This window comes from Dasypus novemcinctus, chromosome 26 (genome assembly GCF_030445035.2).
Source record: "Dasypus novemcinctus isolate mDasNov1 chromosome 26, mDasNov1.1.hap2, whole genome shotgun sequence".
NCBI classification, from domain to species: domain Eukaryota; kingdom Metazoa; phylum Chordata; class Mammalia; order Cingulata; family Dasypodidae; genus Dasypus; species Dasypus novemcinctus.
Genome location: NC_080698.1, coordinates 26664411 through 26679871, shown reverse-complemented (window position 1 = coordinate 26679871; position 15461 = coordinate 26664411). Strand labels below are relative to the sequence as shown.

The 15461-nt window shown below is 39.6% G+C and overlaps 1 protein-coding gene across 25 annotated transcripts in view; it reads left to right on the top strand.

Moving 5' to 3' along the window:
- MAGI1 (membrane associated guanylate kinase, WW and PDZ domain containing 1) overlaps positions 1–15461 on the top strand; it is a 683941-nt gene that overhangs the window by 532082 nt on the left and 136398 nt on the right. The window lies entirely within an intron of this gene.

Here is a 15461-nt window from a genome sequence, read left to right as displayed (position 1 = left end):
ATTTTGGTTTATCACAGACTTCTCTTCCTCACTGTCTACATATTCCAAGCAAATGTTTAGAAGCATTAGGAATTGAATTTTTGTTGTTTTTTTCCCTTTCATTTCACCTCTGAAAGCTTAATTTGGGTTGACAGTTAGAGTGAAAAATAATGATTAATATGACTCCTCTATCTAGAAAGTGTAGTCTGTAGCATAAAATGAGCTGTAGTTGAGGCCAGAGAAGCACTAAATAATGTGAAAATATAATTGCTCATTGAGAAATGAACTTATCGAAATGAGGGTAATAACAGTTAATTGGCTAAGTCTAGATCATTTTGTAGTTGCTCCAAGTGCATATTTTTAGGGGATTGTGATTTATAGTTTCAAAGATAATTGGCAAGCATTAGGTAAGGTAATGAACAGTGGGGGATCAGAGGAGGCCAGAGCCGTAATTCAGCTTTTTTGGGAGGCTGCTGATATCATTATTTATGGGGGAAAACTTAAGTGGTTTATGAACAGCAGAGCCCCAAGAGTGAATTCAGCTGCCCGGGAACCCATCCTTCAAGTGATGTGCAAAAGCTCCTAGGTCTCCTCCATCTTTAACTCATAGGACACTTTTTGAAAGTTAGAGTTTTGGGTGCTAAACCTAAAATTCAAGGAGAATACCAGTAAAAAACATGGCTTAAGAAAGAACTTTCCAAACTTTATACTCCTCTATCAGTGACCCTTCAGCACTTTCCAAACTTTCCAAACTTTATACTCCTCTATCAGTGACCCTTCAGCACTGTGCTGCCATTTCATAGAAATTTTACTATTCCCACTATGTTTGCGTTTATGCTCTAAAGGCAAGAGGAATCAATACAAGTAGTGCTGTACGTAGTACATCTTTATTTGCTGTGGGCTTAATATTGTACCCACCTTCTCATCATTCTTTCAGCATGTTTTATCCCACACTACACAATATTCTCTTTGCTTATTTTGACATAGCAGTATGTATACTTGATGGGAGCCCAAATGAAATGTACATATTGATTCATATTTGGCAATACACTGGTGTAGCTTCTAGAGTGATCTTGCCTCAGGTCAGCTGAGACCACTGATCAACGGCAACTCCTTTTTTTTATATCCATCCTGATTTGTTCTTATAATGCTTCTGTCTTTGTGCTGGGTATAAATTGATGTCTCTCTCTATACCCAATCACATTGTACTTGCTCCACACATATTGAATTTATTCAGTTAGAAGACCTTGATCATGTGAAGACTAGTTTGGTGACATGGAATTACATAAACCAAAATCTTCAAATTCACATATTGCATTCTAGTAAATAGTCATTTTCTTATAGATATAAATGCTAGCCCCTAAAGACGAATGATTAATGAAACATTTGGTATTAGCAGAATGTGTCGGCTTCATGATTTCTTATTGAAAGATAATCCAAAGAGTTGTGGTTGGTTGTTGTGTGCATTTGTGTATAAGGCTTTGAAAAGTGGTTTTACAGGTGATTAAGGATGAAAGAATAAAATGATGGCATATTGTCTGAAAGTAGGGAAAAATTACCCTTCTTAGGACAATTAAATTAGGTACTATAAATGGAAAGCCTGTGCTGGGTGTTAGCATTATAGATGTTCAGAAGCTACATTCTCTCCCTTCTTCCCCTTTAAAAAGCAGAGTAGGTAGTAGTGGTGATGGTGATGATGTTATGACTAATGTTTATTGAATGTGTAATATGACTGAGCTAAGCAGTTTACACCTGTTGTCTTACATAAGCCTCACATAGTCTTAGGAGGCAGATGCTGTTGTTCCCATTTGAGAGATGAAGAAACCAGGGTCCAAAAGTTTTCCATCCACAGTTTGTAAATACCACGGCTGCCATCTTAGACCACTCAGTGGACCAATCAGGAGAACACCAGACCCCTGCAACTTTGAGGGTATTAACAAAACATGGTCACTGATTTATTTATTTACACATGCTCTGAATTTCCATATTGGGAAGGCAAATGGAAACAGATGTTAAATTGTTGAAGAACAAACTGTACCTTTGTATTAGTATTTATAGAAATATAACAGTTCCTACACTAAATTGCAGTATTCTTGAGGAAAGTACTTTGTTTACTTGTATACCTCAGAAAGTGTAATGTGATTTTTAACAGCTCTTGATATATAATTTGCCTACCTGAAACTCACCCTTTATTAGTGTACAATGCAGGGCATTTTAGTATATTCACAGAATTGTGCAACCATCACCATTATCTAATTTTCATTAGCCTCAAAAGAAATCATGTACCCATTAGAAGTCTCCCCTGATTTCTTTCTTTTAAACTAAGGAAGAAAGCTTCCTTCCATTCAACATTGGACTTGCAAAATCACCTTATTTGTGAAAACTTGATATTCATACTTAATCACAGCTTTTTACCAAAATAATCATTTTCTTTCACATGCTTTTGAAATTTTCTGGTAGTAAACATTAAAATAAGCTCATCCAGTTTTTTAACAAACAGTTACTGTAATTAATTCAGAGAAAGTTAGAGTAAGAGCTGTCATACTGGAGAGAGTCCATCTGATCTAATCCCTTTTAATTGTTGATAAACTTTAGTGCTAGAATGTGGCATTATTGATTTTCCGTATTCCTTTGTGTATAAATGCCTCAAACTAATCCTCAAAAATGGATTTTTGGTAAGCATATATTTAGTATTGAAGATTCTTAGGCTTTATTTCCTGAATGCTTTTTAATACTGTTTGAAATTAATCAGTGACTGAGAATTTTCACTTGGCAGGTTTTATGAATGCAGGGTTTCTAGGAGTTATGTGTGCCAAGTCCCTGCTCACCCCCAGAAAAGAAAAAGAATGTTTCAGATTCAGATTCAAGTTACTACTTGACTTTCCTACTGAACAGCTTCTGTCCCACTTTGCCCCATTATTCTGGTTAAGAGGCAGCAAGACCTAAGAGCTTGGGTTTGAGAACAAGGAACTCATGAGGGAGGGGGCTTTATCAGCATTTTCTCCTCCTCTCCCCCCCCTCCCCCCATCATTTTGCCTTACCTTTGATGAGGGTCGTGGCTGTTTACTGACTCAGCCTTAGGTAAGGACTGAAAACTCAGCTTCCACAGTCCCCTCCTCCCACCTTACCCTCCCCTGTGGGCAGGGTTGTTCATTGCTCTGTGACAGGAAAATCCTGCCTTCAAATCCTGGCTTTGTCACTCTCCAGTTGTGTCAATTTGGACAAGTCATAAAATCTCTGTTCGTATTTTCATCTGTGAAGTGGGGATAATAGTACCTACTTTATAGAGTTGTTAGAAGGATTAAGTGAGGATGTCTATGCGGTATAAATGTTGGCCTACATACAGGTTTTTATTATGGCCTCATTTTTAGATGCCTTAAATGTGCTGAGGACTCTATCGTTGCACTTGAACTGATTCGTATCTCATAATCGTTCTGTGATGTAGTCAGGGTAGCGATTACCCTTCCTGTCGTACAGGTAAAGGACATTTAGTGCATAAAAAGGAATTGTTCAAAGCCAGTCACATAATTAATTTAGTGGCAGAGCTGGAACTAGGACGTCATTCTTCTTACTCTTTCTCCTTCCATTTTTGAGCTGCTGCTTTTGCTTATTATTGGAAGCCATTTGCTTGTCAAAGGCTTCCAGAGGCGAACATCCACCGTTTGTGCAACAAAATGCAGTTCACTCGGCAGTCTGCAGGGTGCACATTTTCCCTTGTCCCACAGTAACATCTTCGCTCTTCTGAAAACTGAGGAACGTTGGCCTCCCGGAAAAGCATGTGTTGGCAAAATACCTTAATGTTTTGATCTTACATTCAACCCTTCTCCTTCCTTCCCCTCATCCCAAGTCACAGTGATAGAGAGGAGAGCTAGAAATCAGATGGTGAAAATCAGATTGCATGCCTCCCATCTCTGATGTGTAGGCCACTTTTCTGAATCATCAGCAAAATGGAACAAATCGCCAAGCCCTTCTTTGTTTCAGATATCTTAGATGTGATCTATTAATGAGATTTCTGTGTCTCTGTCACATAACCGTTCATACATATGCAAGATGGAACCTGAAAGCGTCTTCTGATCCCCAGCATATGAGAAGTAGCTGGGATAAAATAATCATCTCCACACACCCGCTGTTCAGCAGCTCAGTAGAATTTCATTCCGAATATAATTACTGAGTGTTCTGTGTTAAGATCCAGGATAGAAAGATGAGGGTACTGTTTCTGATCTTTGTTGTCATTCTTGGGAGGGAGGTTTGGAGAGAAGGAACGCCTAATTAGTCAAAATTGTGCTTCTCTAAAGGATCCATTTATGCCGCCCTATGTGACCTGCACCCCTCCTAGGGCTTCCTTGTGAAGTGAACGAGAGAGCGGTCATTGGTACATCACGGGGTATGGAGCATTAAACAACTCATCAGCAACTTCAAAACCTGGGTTCTGTCCTCCTAGGATTAGGTTTCTTATTATTCCTGCTCATTTTGTAATGTTCTGTAGGGATGAGGGTCAAGTCCCCTTTACTTTCTCTCCCGTTTCTAATGAGGCATCAGTTCAGACTGGACACAGGCCCAATCGATGTCAGACTCTCTGAAGACAAGGACCTTACCTCTCAGCTTTGTTCTGCAGGAGGAAGCACAGCTGCTGCGTGTTTCTTTTTAACGCTCAGTGACACTGCCTGAGAGCTTGAGGCCCGTGCTGAGTCCACATAGCTTTCACATCTGGAATCAGCAGAATGATGCGTGTCCATACCCTCTCTCCACTGTTTCCTTTCTCCAGACCTCTCAACAAGTAGTATGAGCCACAGAATTTCTTTCTTCCCCTTCCATGGTACCATGACCACCTCACCCAAGTCTCCTCTTAGCACATTGGAGTTTGTTCTGCTTCTTTAACACACCCTTCTCTCCCTCACCTTTTCCCAGGTTTTAGGTCCCTTTGATTTGAGCACTTCTCTAGTTTCTCCTTCATATCATTTATTGTTCACTCTTGTGATTTTTTGTTTTTTCTTCCCAAAGACTGTAAGCTTTCTGATGGGAGAGCCATATCTGTCTTGCTAACCCCTATCACCTTACACAGTATTTGGCACATACATGTAGGTACTGAAAAAACAACTGTTGGAAGAGTAAAGGAGTTCAAGCATGTAATACAAAGTGCCAGCTAGAATGGTAATTCTAAAGACCTTTACTCTTAGCCAGGCATCAGGGCACTGTGATGAATGAAGCATTTAGTGATTCTCTGGCACGTAATAAGTGTTCACTAAATAGTAGCTATTAATAATATTATGGTTCTGTATTACTTATAAAAAGATTCTTGCAACTATCATATATGACGGTCTAGCCTTGGGCTTCCTCTTTATCTAGCTGTTCTTTCTCTTCCTTTTTATGCTTTGTTTTTTTCTAGTATGTCCTAAGATTATAGAAGATATACCTGAATCCTTGTTCCTAAAGAATGTAGATTGAAAGGACACAAGGAAGCCAGTTAGGCTTGTTTTAACCCCGTATACATTTGTTTACAACAAAAGGACTTTTGATCTTTTGACCTCAGGTTTATATAGCTATCAAATGTTAACTGGTAGAATTAGTGATAGAAAAGCTTTTGTAAAAGAAAGGCTTTTTACTAAAAAATTTCAAAAGAAGAAGATAAACATGCAGTACACATTCTGGTGACATTGCCTTTGGGTGCCTGCTGTAGGGGTTAAGGCACTATGAAAAGTCAATAGTGTTTCAAATCTACAAAACACATAAGGCTATGGTCAGTGTGTGCTAGTATATTGTTTCCAAATTGCTATTTTGAGAAATAAAGAGATTGACATCCTTCTTTGTGAATGGTCAGGCTTCCTAAGGAAAAGGTAGCAAAGAAAAATGTTTGCGATTGCCTGCACTAGGAGATTTGTATTTTGGGGACAAGCTCTTCAAGAATCAGAGTCAAGGAGTCTGAACATTTTCCTATTGCAAACTGGACCTTTCAGGAGAATTTCTGTAGTAAGAAGGGGGAGCAAATGAGCTCCAAGTCCAGTTTCCTTTCTGTAGCCAGGGTTAATGGAGTTTGATGATAAGGAAGGTCACTTTTGGATTTCTTCACCAAAGATGACTCAATGCAGGTATGCTAAGAGTTTTTGAACCATAAAATGTGCATAATCATAAAGGTTGCTTAGCTGTAGAACATATATTCCCTCCATTTTCATTTTGAAACAGAGAGGATTGAATAAACAGGCAGGTAGACTAGCCAGAGTAGAGAAATTTGTATTTACTGAAGGCTAGAATCCAAAGAAAGATGCAGGGTTAATTTCAAAGAAGGATGCAGGGTTGTTGGTATTTTGGATGAATACAAAATAATGAATTACATGCCGAAATCATAAGCATAGAGATTGTTCTCCTTGAGCCTGTCTCTAGAGCAGGGCTTCTTAACAAAGGGTCCGTGAGCTTGAATTGAAATTTTAAAAAACATTATTCTTGTGGGGACATACTGGTGCGGGTGTGATATGTTTATTAAATAATACACACTATGATATGGCCTTAGTAAGGGTCTGTGGTTTTCACCTGACTGGCAAAGGGGTCTGTGGAACAAAAAAGGTTAAGAACCCCTGGTCTAGAGTATTGTTGAAGTTCACAAACCAGTTTCCAAACTAGCCAAGTCAGAGTTGGCTGCATATCAGCTCCCTGTTTGTTTGGGGTGCTTGTCCCATAATAGATGCTGTGATGAGGGTGTCACAGGCATTGTCTCATTGGATGTTCACCCAGAACCCTGTGATGCAAATGTTTTCATTATTTCCATTTTACAAGTGAGGAAACAGACCTAGAGAGATTTAGCAACCAAATTCTTCAGAGAGTAAGGTGGCGGAGCTGGACTTTGAAACTAGGTTTGTCAGAAGCTTCTAACCGCTATGCTGATGTGCTCCCAAATGCTGGGGGGGGGGGCGCTAGATTTTAGATGATTTTAGCAAGATGTGAGATGATTTTAGGGAATATTTTAAATGCTCCATGAGCATCTGATCCAATAAGCAGCAGTTGATTTTCTTTACAATTTCCTTTCAATCCTTACAATTATGTGATGAAAGTCTCAATTTGGTGCTCACAGGTCTGAAACACCTTTTTAAGGCTTATTAATCTCCCTTTGTGATAAAAAAATTCACATCTCAGACTCAGAGCCTTATGTTTCAGATAAAAGGAAATGGCATTATTTTATTATTGTTGCATTTATTTTTTCAAGGCACTTTCTATTTATGCTCTTCATGCAGATGAAACTGATTCTCCATGTGAGGTAATGCTAAATGTTTCCTTTTAAAAAATGATGTGAATAAAATTCACCTCTTTGTGCTGTATAGGTCCCTGGTTTTGACAAATGCTTGGCATCAGTTAACCACCAGCACTATCAGAATACAGAACAGTCCTGTCACCCCCAAATTCCCTTGTGCTGCCCTTTGTAGTTTACTCCTGCCCTCATATATGGCAATCATTGCCTTATTCTCCATCTCTGTAGTTTTGCCTTTTTTAGAAGAGTGCTGTATAAATGAAATCACACAGTATGAAGCCTTTTGAGTCTAGCTGGCTTATCTTTCACTTAGCATCATATATTTGAGATTCATCCTGTGTTTTGTATCTATAACTTTGATGAATACTGTTTCATTGTATGGATGTACCACAGTTTACATTCACCAGTTAAAGGACGCTTGCATTATTTTCTAGTTTGAGGTGATTGTGCATAAGGATGCTATAAACATTTGTATATGGATTTGTTTGTGAACCTAAGTTTTCATTTCTGTAAGATAATGTATTAGTCAGCCAAAGGGGTGCTGATACAAAATACCAGAATTTAGTTGGTTTTTATAAGGGGTATTTATTTGGGGTAGGAGCTTACGGATATCAGGCCATAAAGCATAAGTTACTTCCCTCACCAAAGTCTATTTTCATGTATTGGATCAAGATGGCTGCCGATGTCTGCAAGGGTTCACGCTTCTGGGGCTCCTCTCTTCCCGGAGCTCCAGCATCAAACTCCCAACATCAAAACCCCAACATCAAAAACCCCTAACTCTGTCCTTTGCCATGACTTTTATCTGTGAGACTCCTCCCACCAAAGGGTAGGGACTCAACTCCCTACTGGCACAAGAGGTTTACATCCTTGATCAAGTAAACCTCTGAATCCAATGTAATCTCATATGCCCAGAGAAAAAGAACAGTTTACAAACATAATCCAATATTTCTTTTTGGAATTCCCATCAATAATATCAAACTGCTACAGATAACTAACTAGGAGAGGAAATGTTGGGTCATATGGTAAATACATGTTTAGCTTTTTAACTGTCAGGCTTTTTCCAAGTATATGTACAATTTTGCATTCTTACCAGCAATGCATGAGAGTTCCAGCTAGTCCACATTTTTGCCAGAATTTTGTAGTGTAAAGTTTTTGTTAAAAAACCATTCTAGTAAGTTTGTAGTAGTTCAGTGTTTTCTTTTTACATGATTATATTTCTTTTTAAAAAGCAGATGGATTTGAAAAGAAAATATTGACTAATACTGCTGGTTCTGAGATACAGCAAAACTTAATGACCTCAGTAGGTTGCTGCATGCATTTGGGGTGACAGCACATACTACTGTGGTTTGTCTCCATCAACTAAAGAATGAATTGCAGGAGGCTGTCCTGGATATATGTAACCAATTTCAAGCAGTATAAACAATTATTTTATTATAGGAAATGCCCCTTAACACAGGGGCATTGAAGTGGCTATCATGTTCTTAAAGTACAATAAGCAGGTTAATTAACAGAGGTGATATCATTATTAGCAACTTAATTTTAGGACCTAGTGGAGTAACTACTCCCCTATTAACACTGTGGCCTTGAGATCATTTGGGTTGTTACTGAATGATATTTCAACATAGCTTGTCTAGGAATCTGATGCTGGTGGGAACATGCAGCAGTGGGAAGTGGCATATGCATGCCTTACCTTACCACTAGGATATTTTTGCTGTGTTAACAGGGACTTTCAGCAGTATTTCTATAAGAAGGAGGGACAAATGAGCGCCAAGTCCCATTTCCTTTCTGTAGCCAGGGTTTATGGAGTTTGATGATAAGAAAGGTCACTTTGAGACTTCTTCAGCAAGGGTCACTCAATCCAGGTACACTAAAAATTTATGAACCATACAATGTATAAAAGAAGCTAGTAGCCAGTTAACCTTTCCTGGACAGGCTTTTGGGGGCATCACTCATTCATACTGAGACATGCAGTAGGGCATAGCTCAAATCAAGTAAATTATGATCTGGTGGCAAAAAGAGTTGATAGTTTTCACTAATTTGGTGCAAATATGGTAGGTTTTTTAACACATAAAAAGGACACTATTTAAGCGTCTGAAGAGTTTGAGGTTTAAAAAGCAAAATCAGGTGTAAAAATAGTACCAACTTCTCAACTTTATTTGGAGTATATTCCAAGTCATAGCTAAATGTGTCGATGTTGATCTGGCTTTCTCTGAGATAGGGAACCTTGAAACATGTTTGTGATTTAGTTGGAGACTGTAATTCTTTTGAACACTTTTGGGAGGACTAAGTTTTGAAATATTCAAATATTCAGATGTTGATATTTGAGTAAGAAGCCCAAGAATCAGGTCTTTCAAGAGTTCTTTAATTAATTTATTTATTTTATAAAATGCCCAAACAACTACATGCTCATGGTACAATTCAGTGTATGAGAGGTATTTAAAGAAAGAGATAAGCATTTATTTGCTTCTCATTTATGAGCCTACCTTCTGAGCTTACCACTGTTGCTGGTTTCATTTTATTCCATACATTCGAATATTTAACTATGTGAATATAAATACATAAAATATGCAGCATATATACATAGTGCTTCTTTCTCTTTTTTAAGAAAATGCAGTGAGATTTTATATAATGTTCCGTAACTTGTTTGTATCACTTACCTGTATGTCACAGGCATTCCTTCTAGTATATAGATCTAAGCACTCTTTACATGGCCGTAGGATTTTCCTGAAAGAGAATCTACCATATTTCACTCAGTCATTCCCATATTCTTAGGCACTCAGGTTTTTTTTTTTTTTTGGATGGCTGCTTTTGTTTGGAACTTCGTTGGATGGTTTTTTCCTAAAGAATTTTATTTATTTTTCCCCCTCCTTCCATTGTCTGCTCTCTGTGTCCATTCCCTCTGTGTTCTTTTATGTCTGCTTGTATTCTTACTAGGCGGCTCTAGGAACCGATCCTGGGACCTTCCAGAGTGGGAGAGAGGTGATCATTCTTTTGTACCACCTCAGCTCCCTGGTCTGCTGCATCTTTTATTATCTCTCCTCTGTGTCTCTTTTTGTTGCATCATCTTGCTGCGCCAGCTCTCTGAGTGGGCCAGCACTCCTGCACGGGGCAGCATCCCTGTGCGGGCCAGCACTCAATATGGGCCAGCACTCTGCGTGGACCAGCTCGCCACATGGGCCACCTTGCCTTCACCAGGGGGCCCTGAGTATTCAGCCCTGGGCCTCCCATATGGTAGATGGAAACCCAATTGCTTGAGCTACATCCACCTCCCTGGGGCTTGTTTTTGTTTTTTGTTTTTCCCTGCAAGCCACACTGTCACAAATTTCTAAGGAGATTTTGTTTAAGGGGCCACAGACTATGAGAACCCAACAGTATTTCTAGGGCAAAACCTAGAGTTTGATCAGATTATTTGCCAAAATGTATTTTGAGTTTTTAAAAGGAAGGTTTTTGTGTATGAGTAAAGATGTTTTGCTGTTTGTTATAAATAGGATTCTCTTTGTTATTTTGAGAGCCAGAAGAGCTTTCGGGCCTGTACCAGATGCTTGGCAGCATGGGCATCCGAAATGCCCTCACGGTGTAGAGCTGAGAGCTGGCTCGTCTGTTGCCACCAGGCATGTGTGGCTATTTAAGCTTAAAGTAATTAAAATTAAATAAAATTTCAAATTCAGTCCCTCAGTCACACTCTCCACTTTACAGACAGCGCTCAGTAGCCACATTTGGCTAGTGGCTGCCATGTTACGGAGCACAGAGGTAGAATACGTTCATCATCACAGAAAGTTCTTTGGGCAGTGATGGATCGCTAAAGTCAAACTTGTCCGGGTTTGAATCATAGCTATGCCCAACTTATCTGTTCTGTGGCCTTCGGCAGGTTTATTTTACCTCTCGGGGTGTCAGCTTCTCACATTATTTTTGTGAATGTAACATTAAAAAAATAAAGACAAAAATAAAAAATAAAACCAACGTCACATTTCTGGAGCAAACCCTAATATATATATATATATAAACCTGAAAAAAAAATGAGTATGATAATCCTTTCTTCAAGTTTCTTGTGAGGATTCAATATGACGGTATTGGTAAAGTGCTTAATACATTGCCTGGCACTAAGTGTCTGATAAATGGAATTCCCTGTTCTTTTTCTAGTGTTTGATAACTTTTTTTTTTTTTTTTGGAAGGAGGGGTGCTATGTTTACTAATTTAAAGCTGGAAGATATTGCTAGGCCAATTTCCAGCTAGACAAGCAGAAGACAGTGTTACAGGCTATAGATAGGCTATAGAAAACTCCAGTTTGTCAGCCTGGAGGTTCCCCCCCCCCCCAATATGCTGCCTCTGGGAAGCACGACAGAATTTGTTTTACTCGTCTTCTGTCAGGAAGTAACCCTTCTGGCTTTGTTAGAAGCATGGTTTGTAATAATTGTACCCACCCCAGATGGCTCCTGAAAACCCTTTGAAATGCCATCTGCCAGGCGTGTGTCCAGCCGGCAGCCTGTCATTCTGCTACAAGAAAAGAGGAGGCGGGGTCCCCTCCCCCAGCCTTTTTGTTAGCTGGCTGAAAGGGGTCTGATCTTGTTGCTCCAGACCCAGGGCAGGTTGCTCAGTGAAAATCAGGAGTAAACCTTCTGCTACTGTGCAGCATGGAAAGGTTTTGTCCGAGTTATAAACCCTGAAGGGTTTGTGGGTGGAGACTTTCCCGCCCACTCAACCCCTTCTCCTGCAGCTCCAAGGCCATTCTAAACATATTTATTTACGTGGAAAAATGTTATCTGCTGGTTTCATTTTCCCTCTAAAGTGTTGCCTTTTTTGAAGTTCTTGATTCTTTAGAATTCTTTCAAGGCAATTAAGAGCCAGGGGTGATTTTTGTCTTTAAAATAAATTGACAAATTGAGTCTGAAAAGATACGATGCTTACCAAAACCTTGTCTAGTTTCAGAAGTCTTAAAGAAACCAACAAATGTTTTGTTTCATCCTCATCCTTTGGGGGAAGAGAGGGTTTGGAATGGATTAAGTTAATGGAATTTCAGTGTAGTGGCTGAGCATGACCAGTGCCATATAGAATATATTTAGGATAGATGCTTTCACGGCAAGTTTTTCTGCAATTCTTTTCTTGCGCTGCAATGGATTTCCTCTGTCTGCCGAGGAACAGGGTGATGACTGTGTCTTCCAGGTAGCACCTCTCCACCAGGCTCAGGGTGCCACACCCTACTCCTCTGCTCCTGTTTTGCTGGCTGCCCCTTCCCAGTCTTCCCTGAGGAGCTTCCTCCTTTCCTGGTTCTGAGTCTAGAAGGTCTTAGTGCTCAACCCAAAAACCTCTTTGCATTTTTTTCTGCACACTTTCCCTAGGTGAGCTTTTCAGTCTAACCTTCAAATGCCAGTGGTTTTCTGATCACTCCTGACCTCCACTCTGAGCTGTAGTTAACAGCTACTAGGTCTATGCACCTAGTGTCTAATAGGCATCTCAAGCTTAATATGTCCAAAAGTGGGCTCTTCATTTGTTTCCACCCCAAATCATTTCCCCCAGTCATCTTTATCTCTGTTAATGATACAACCTATGTGCCCAGGTCAAAAATAAGAAGGCAGACTTTATTCTTCTGTCTTTCTTACACACCTCATCCAGTCCATCAGCAAGTCCTGTTAGTTCTGTCTTCAAAATGTAGACCTATTTTGAAATGATGTATCGACATACTATTTCTATCCTACAGGCTATATAACAGCTATTTAAAATATTCCTGTCTCCTAATAGAAACCTATTAGGACTGCTTGCAGCCCTGCTGCTCTTCTAGCCCACATTCTGATTCTCTCTTACCTGGAGGCAGTAACAGCCTCCTAACTGGTTTTCTTTGTTTCTATTCTTTTTTTTTTTTTAAGAATTTAACTTTTTTTTAATTACTATTATTCCCCCCACACACACACTGTTTTTGTTGTCTGTATCCATTTGCTGTGCAGTCTTTTGTATCTATTTCTGTTTTTGTCTTCTCGTCTTTCTCCTCTAGGATTCACCAGGACTCGATCCTGGGGACCTCTGATGTAGAGAGAGTTCCCCTGTTAATTGGGCCACCTCAGTTCCTGGTCTCTGTGGCTCTTCACCTTGACTCTCCCCTTCAGCTCTCTTTTGTTGCATCATCTTGCTGCGTGACTTGCTTGCATAGGCACGGGCTCACCGCAAAGGCATGCTTTCTCTTCCTTTTCACCAGGAGGCCCCAGGGATTGAACCCGGCTCCTTCTGTGTGGTAGGCGGAGGCCCTGTCACTTGAGTCACCTCCGCTTCCCTGCTTCTATTCTTGCCCATCTACCCCACCTCACCACCACTCTGTCCAGAGCCTGTTCTCTTTATCATCACATGATCTTTTAAAAATTAAAAGTGAATCATGGCACCACCCTGCTCAAAACCATCTCCTGGCTTCCCTTCATCCCTAGAATAAAATCTGAAGCGTCTGTGGCCTGTATACTTTGGCCCTTGCTTGCGCTTCCAGCCTCTTTCTCATCAGTCTGCTGCTGCTGAGCATTGGCTGACCTTTTGCCTTTCCCCTGACGTAGCCTGTTTCCAGGTCAGAGCCTTCGGCTGTTGCCTCTGCTGGGATGTTTTCCTCATCGATTTGAATGGCATCTCCTTAGCCAGGCTTTTCACTCCTACCTTGCTGCCTTAACTCCAAGACACTTTTTAATCCTTTAACCATTGTTCTTTGTACAGAAGAATTGCCTCCACCTGAAATTAATATGCTAGATTTATTCATATACATATTGATTTTCTGTCTCCTGTAGTAAAATATAAGTTCCATTAGACTACAGGCTTTGTCTTGTTCACTCATGCTTCCCCAGTGCCTAAATCAGTGCCTGCCATGTAGTGCAACCTCAGTACATGCTTATTGAATAAATGAAATATATGATGACATACAATATCAGAGATTATTATTATAATGTAAGATTCTAGCAACTCAATTCATTCTAACCATAGTGCAAATTGTAATCTACTAAGGATTATTGAGCTAAACTCTTGAAAGGATTATCTCTTTCAAAACATACAACAAACCTGTAGGATTTTTTTAAGCTTCATTGTTTTAATATCATTAAATACAAGTACAGTAGAAGTATGTTTTTTATTACAAGGAGATGAAATACTACATTTGTATTTTTACCATAATCTGTGTTAACCAGTGCCAGCCATTACCAATGGCTTTTCACAAGGATTTCTTACTAGTCCTATGAGGTTTTATCATGAATTTTTAAAAAGCTCACAATGCCTTTCCACTGAAGATGTATGTTTACCTTAATATTCTTATTCAGCTGCTTTGAAGAACTGTTAAGAATACAAAATCACCTTAGCTAGGAGTTTTGAGTGAGTAATATTCTTTCATACTTTCTGAGATCTCCCTTATATTGGCATTGCAAAGACGCAGTACTTATTGTTATCCCTATTTTGGTGATAAGGAAACTCAGAAATAACAAAAGTCACAAAACAAGCCCACAATGACAAATGGGGGAACCAGACCATGAACCCATCATTCCTACCTCAGACACCTGCTCTTCAACCCTACAGAATACTGTCTTTGTTTCTTTCCTTTTTTTCAAGGAGATTGAACCCAGGACTTCATCCATGAGAAGCAGGTGCTCAGCAACTGAGCTACTTCTGCTCCCCAATGTCCTTGTTTCTTCAGTACCTACTCTGTACCTGCTACTTGAGGTGTACATTTAACAGTTGTCAGCTACCTCAAGGGATCCATCGTTGTCTGCTAGGGGAACAGAAATGAGAACAAATTAGGAGTACACTTATCAACAGGATCTAAGGAAGCTTCTTGAACCAGAAAGACCTAGCATGCGATGATGAGTAAGCATTTGTTAGCACAACTATTCTGTGGGCAGCTTGCAGCTCTTTTATTTTTTATTTTTTTTTAATTTTTGAAAAAAGATTTATTTATTTCTCTCCCCTTCCCCCTCCCCCATTGTCTGCTCTCTTGTATCCATTCACTGTTGTGTTTGCAGCTCTCTTAAAACTCCTCCTTCAAATAATAGAAAAACGAGCTTGTGTACAAATTGCCTTAGCCTGATAAAAGTGTGCAGCAAATGTTGAGTTGCTTGACCTGCAGTGTAGGTGTGTGGACGTGGTCACTGACACTGGCAAGCATCAGAGCATGCACAGGGCTAGGAACAGTATAGCCACTAGGTACATGGTTGTTTTATTCATTTAAAGTTCAATGAAGAGATCGCAAGAAGAGGGACAGATTCCTGCTTATTAGATAGGAAAATGTTGACCT